Raw genomic sequence first — 6,172 nt, 5'->3', positions numbered from 1 at the left:
GGGGGGGGGGGGGGGGGGGTTCCCAAGGGGGGGGGAGGTTGTCTCGGTTCATTCTCAGACAAATTTAGGGACAGATTGGAAAACAAATTTTGTTTGAAATATTACCACTAGATTCAGGATTATTGACGAGTGGCAGGGTAGGAAGAGTGATTATTTATAATATCATTTCATATGGAATAAGAATTGATATTACCGTTTATCTAGATTACTAATACAGGACGACCTTCTCCCGAACAATGAAAGTGGCAATGGATCATATATCAGTGTATGTGTGGTGTTAGTGGCTAGGGTGACGAGGCCTCACCGCGTGACCTGGGAAGAATATTATATGATCACATTTGGCTTGGGGAATTTTGTGATGGCTATGGAGACATAAGTACCAAAAAGGGGGTGTAAACTGACAACCTATAATTTGTCCAATTGAATATTCTGATTAGCTAGGTTTCAATCATCTATTATTTCTCAAGTATTTTTTCTTTCACGTCCGACTTGTCCTCTTTATTGTATGATTTGTAAATATGTGACGATGTGATTATTACACGAAAGTGCACTTGGGAAACTTATCATGTTTTCATTTCCCCGTGGACTCATAGGCTATATTATATATATATATATATATATATATATATATATATATATATTTTTTTTTTTTTTTTTTTTTTTTTTATACTTTGTCGCTGTCTCCCGCGTTTGCCGATGGTTTAGCGCAAGGAAACAGACGAGAATCATGGCCCAACCCCCCCCCCTTACAACTGTACAGGACACACGTCACACACGCAAATATACATACCTACAAGCTTTCCTTGGTTTACACCAGACGCTTCACATGCCTTGATTCAACCCACTGAACAGCCACGTCAAATCCCTGGTATACCACATCGCTCCAATTCACTCTATTCTGAATCCTTTCACCCTCCTGCATGTTCAGGCCCCGATCACTCAAAATCTTTTTCACTCCATCTTTCCACCTCCAATTTGGTCTCCCTCTTCTCATCGTTCCCTACACCTCCGGACACATTTATCCTCTTTGGTTCAATATATATATTATATTTATTATATATCTTATTATATAGAATATATATATATAGATATACTATATATATATATATATATATATATATATATATATCATCCCTGGGGATAGGGGAGAAAGAATACTTCTCACGTCCCTGCGTGTCGTAGAAGGCGACTAAAAGGGAAGGGAGCGGGGGGCTGGAAATCCTCCCCTCTCGTTTTTAATTTTCCAAAAGAAGGAACAGAGAAGGGGACCAAGTGAGGATATTCCCTCAAAGGCTCAGTCCTCTGTTCTTAATGCTACCTCGCTAATGCGGGAAATGGCGAATAGTATGAAATATATATATATATATATATATATATATATATATATATATATATATATATATATATATATATATATATATATATATATATATATATATATATATATATTTGTTTATGGATGGGGTTGTAAGGGAGGTAAATGCAAGAGTCCTGGAAAGAGGGGCAAGTATGAAGTCTGTTGGGGATGAGAGAGCTTGGGAAGTGAGTCAGTTGTTGTTCGCTGATGATACAGCGCTGGTGGCTGATTCATGTGAGAAACTGCAGAAGCTGGTGACTGAGTTTGGTAAAGTGTGTGGAAGAAGAAAGTTGAGAGTAAATGTGAATAAGAGCAAGGTTATTAGGTACAGTAGGGGTGAGGGTCAAGTCAATTGGGAGGTGAGTTTGAATGGAGAAAAACTGGAGGAAGTGAAGTGTTTTAGATATCTGGGAGTGGATCTGTCAGCGGATGGAACCATGGAAGCGGAAGTGGATCATAGGGTGGGGGAGGGGGCGAATATTTTGGGAGCCTTGAAAAATGTGTGGAAGTCGAGAACATTATCTCGGAAAGCAAAAATGGGTATGTTTGAGGGAATAGTGGTTCCAACAATGTTCTATGGTTGCGAGGCGTGGGCTATGGATAGAGATGTGCGCAGGAGGATGGATGTGCTGGAAATGAGATGTTTGAGGACAATGTGTGGTGTGAGGTGGTTTGATCGAGTAAGTAACGTAAGGGTAAGAGAGATGTGTGGAAATAAAAAGAGCGTGGTTGAGAGAGCAGAAGAGGGTGTTTTGAAATGGTTTGGGCACATGGAGAGAATGAGTGAGGAGAGATTGACCAAGAGGATATATGTGTCGGAGGTGGAGGGAACGAGGAGAAGAGGGAGACCAAATTGGAGGTGGAAAGATGGAGTGAAAAAGATTTTGTGTGATCGGGGCCTGAACATGCAGGAGGGTGAAAGGAGGGCAAGAAATAGAGTGAATTGGAGTCATGTGGTATACAGGGGTTGACGTGCTGTCAGTGGATTGAAGCAAGGCATGTGAAGCGTCTGGGGTAAACCATGGAAAGCTGTGTAGGTATGTATATTTGCGTGTGTGGACGTGTGTATGTACATGTGTATGGGGGGGGGGGGGGGTTGGGCCATTTCTTTCGTCTTTTTCCTTGCGCTACCTCGCAAACGCGGGAGACAGCGACAAAGTATAAAAAAAAAAAAAAAAAAAAAAAAAATATATATATATATATATATATATATATAGAGAGAGAGAGAGAGAGAGAGAGAGAGAGAGAGTCACTGAAGCTTATTGTTGAGATTTGTCACGTGATCTTCACATTTTCCCACACTTTCTGTTGTGTAGAATGTGAAATTTATTCATCTTTATATGTGTATACTGATAGTGCTTTTGTATTAAGTAGCAAAAACGTTTTGCTAAAGTTAAAGGTTAACGTATAATGGAGGATCCCGAGGGTCGTTAGCAGTAATAGGAACGTGTACATAACCTCACAGAAAATAAATCCTTGGCTGTGACAACAGTTGTGTCATGAATAGCGTATCCTTCCAGCCGGATTCGAACCAGCGACCTATGGATGTCTGTTTAAGATTCCAACTACAGTCAACCGATCTACCAACTGAGCTATCGAAGGATGAGGAAAGTAGAGCAGTTTGCACGAAAATATTTTTGGAAACTGTCGATCTTGTGTTGCTGAGTCAGGAGTGGTGGGAGGATTTTTAAGATGCCGGGTGGCTTTTAATGGAGGAATTATCGTGTGTGGGGCTTCTCATGTTTTGCTCTATGAGCGTTTCACACGTCAACTCCTTTATTTCTTTATTGCTTTGATATTTCGTATTTCTGTCCTGAGGTATAAGACTTCAATTCATGGACTCCCACCTCGAGAGGCAAAACTATTGCCCTACTCGCCTCCTTTTCGCCAACGTCTTCGCAAGTATAAATCTAGTCCCATCCTTAGCACCAGAATGACACATGGATTATTTAATCAGTTCCAAAGCCAAGCAGTCTGATAGGCCTTTATGACTGGTGTATATGTGTATTTCTCCCTGCTATTCTGCTGTGGTTGTAATTCATCTGAGGTTATCAGGTCTAATCTGCATATTCCTGATTTCTAGAAAAGCACAATGAAGTGTACAATGTAACGGTGATGTAAAATGACACTGGATTTTGGTGGTGTATTCTAGCCTCCATGACGCACTGTCGGGCTGGACACACATCTATGAATGGCACTGTCTTGTCTTCGTTGGCTTATACATTTCTTTGTACAGTTTGTTGTAAAGTTGAGGCCGTGTGGAGTCGAGCGGTGTGATTCGTCTACAAATTATCTAATAGCGAGATTTTATTTCCCCGGTCGTAGTCGTGTTTGTCTTAAAAAGAAATTGCCTGAGCTTCAAGTAGTCATATCTATACCAAAATATCTTATATATATTGTACATATTCGCCATTTCTTGCATTAACAATGTAGCGTTAAGAACAGAGGACTGGGCCTTAGAGGGAATATCCTCACTTGGCCACAGGGTCAATTAACCTCTCTACCTAGACTTAGCGGTCTGTCACAATGTCTTTTTAAAACGTCTTTTGAGTCCCCCTATGTGGTGATTCCCAGCCGGTGTTTTCCGTCTTTAACTTCAAGGTTAAGATGTTTGAAGGAAATAATGTTTTTTGGCTGTGAGAGGAAAATTGGAGAAAGGAATCATTGTAACTACAGTTGAATACCGTGTTCTAGTGACCACCGTAACGCTGAATGGCAGAATATTGAACATAAAGGACTGCAATATCTGGCCCAATGGCTGTGGTTCAGTATTTGATTACCAATTAACTCACCTACATACATACACCTGCGTTTGTCTCAGTCACGTACTTGTGTATGATTGATGATATATACATGGGTCACCAGTGAGGCCTTCACCAAGTGGCTCAGGGTGGCTACTGTGTGTATATTTGACACATTACCTAATATCATGTTCAAACTTAGGATGCTATTCTAGATGTTATCATTATTGTTGTCATTATTATCATTATTATTATTATTATTATTATTATTATTATCATTATCATTATTATTATTATTAGTAGTAGTAGTAGTAGTAATAGTAGTAGTAGTAGTAGTAGTAGTTGTTGTTGTTATAGTGGTAATACTAATAATACTAGTGATATTTCTAGAACCCAGTGATACAAATTACTTGTATATCTGTTCAGATGTTTCACACAATCTTTTTAATGGTACGACCGCGCAGGCTCCTGCCGTTACTTGGAAATACTTTTGTTTGAGAAGTCTTTTATAAATGGGATGAAGCGGTTGAGTGGTCACGTTTGCAAAAGAATGAACGTAAATTGTAATGTGTTTGTTGCCTCGATGGAGCAGTAGGCAGCGCGTGAGTCTCATAATCTCAAGGTCGTGAGTTCGATCCTCACTCGGGGCAGAAGTTTTGTCATACACATTTAACGCAGGATGAGGTGTAAGGCATTTGATCGAAGACTTGGAGTTTGAAAAGTATGCAAGATATATTTTAATGACAGTACATGATGGCATGAGTAATATCAATGGCTCCAGTTCACTTCATCTGATGTTTAGGATGTTGTGCAATGTTCCTGCAAAGTAAATGAATGTGTGCAAATGTTTTCTGTTTCTACCTTGATCCATATTAGCAGTTGTCTGGGTTCGACGGTAACTTGCTTTCTTAAGAAGCTCAGTACTTGTTTGTATGTGTGGAGGACAATTTTCCTTTCTTCCCTCGATGGTTAGACATTAACTCCAATCATATACACTCAGACATAACATTAAATGATGGACCAGCTTGCTTATGGGAAAAAAAGAGGAATAATTTCCCTTCGTGACCTCTTCGATAGCTCAGTTGGTAGAGCGGTGGACAGTAGTGGTTAACGGAAGCAGGAATCCATAGGTCGCTGGTTCTAATCAGACTCGAAGAAGAACTCATTTATCCACATAAATCCAGTGAGACTCACTTGCCGCCCATTATTCAGACCTTTGTGACTAAAAGTACTTGCTGTGTATATGCCAAATGCACCTTTGCCAATATATGTGTATGTGGTCTTATGTGTTGAATTCTCAGACGATGTCGTACATTTGTCAAGATGGTTTATATATTCGTCTTTACCACTCATAGACATGTAATTAAAGGTAGGAGGAATCCAAAAAGTAGATCAGTATACATTATTACACAATCCCAGGACTCCTTGTAAGGGAGACCCTGTGGGTTGAAGACTGCGCGCCAGGCTGGGCCAGGGAATTGATGGACTCACGTGAAGCGAGAAGGTCGTGAACGAGGCTGTACCTTGTGCCGTCTATTGACGATGATACATGCTCGCATAAGATGGCATTTCATACGTTGTGTACCCACTTACCAGAAAAGAATGGCTCTTCTGCATGTGGGCTTTTGTCCTTCACTGAAGCCTTCCACAGTATATATATATATATATATATATATATATATATATATATATATATATATATATATATATATATATATATATATATATATATATAATTCCCTGGGGACAGGGGAGAAAGAATACTTCCCACGTATTCCCTGCGTGTCGTAGAAGGCGACTAAAAGGGGAGGGAGCGGGGGGCTGGAAATCCTCCCCTCTCGTTTTTTTTTTTAATTTTCCAAAAGAAGGAACAGAGAATTGGGCCAGGTGAGGGTATTCCCTCAAAGGCCCAGTCCTCTGTTCTTAACGCTACCTCGCTAATGCGGGAAATGGCGAATAGTTTGAAAGAAAGAAAAAAGAATATATATATATATATATATATATATATATATTCCTATGAGTCCACGGGGAAAATGAAACACGAAAAGTTCCCAAGTGCACTTTCGTGTAATAA

General features: G+C 39.8%; 2 non-coding genes across 2 annotated transcripts; one reads left to right on the top strand and one right to left on the bottom strand.

The window, feature by feature from the left end:
* Positions 1-2,868: 2,868 nt before the first annotated feature.
* Positions 2,869-2,959, bottom strand: TRNAY-GUA (transfer RNA tyrosine (anticodon GUA)). Its single transcript is given in 2 exon segments — positions 2,869-2,904; positions 2,923-2,959. It is a non-coding gene; the product is annotated as a tRNA-Tyr (tRNA).
* Positions 2,960-4,675: 1,716 nt separating this feature from the next.
* Positions 4,676-4,748, top strand: TRNAM-CAU (transfer RNA methionine (anticodon CAU)). The gene has a single exon. It is a non-coding gene; the product is annotated as a tRNA-Met (tRNA).
* Positions 4,749-6,172: the final 1,424 nt, after the last annotated feature.

The sequence above is a fragment of the Panulirus ornatus genome, chromosome 58 (assembly GCF_036320965.1).
Source record: "Panulirus ornatus isolate Po-2019 chromosome 58, ASM3632096v1, whole genome shotgun sequence".
NCBI classification, from domain to species: Eukaryota; Metazoa; Arthropoda; class Malacostraca; order Decapoda; family Palinuridae; genus Panulirus; species Panulirus ornatus.
The sequence above is the reverse complement of the archived record's forward strand: the minus strand, read 5'-3'. Positions and strand labels throughout refer to the sequence as shown.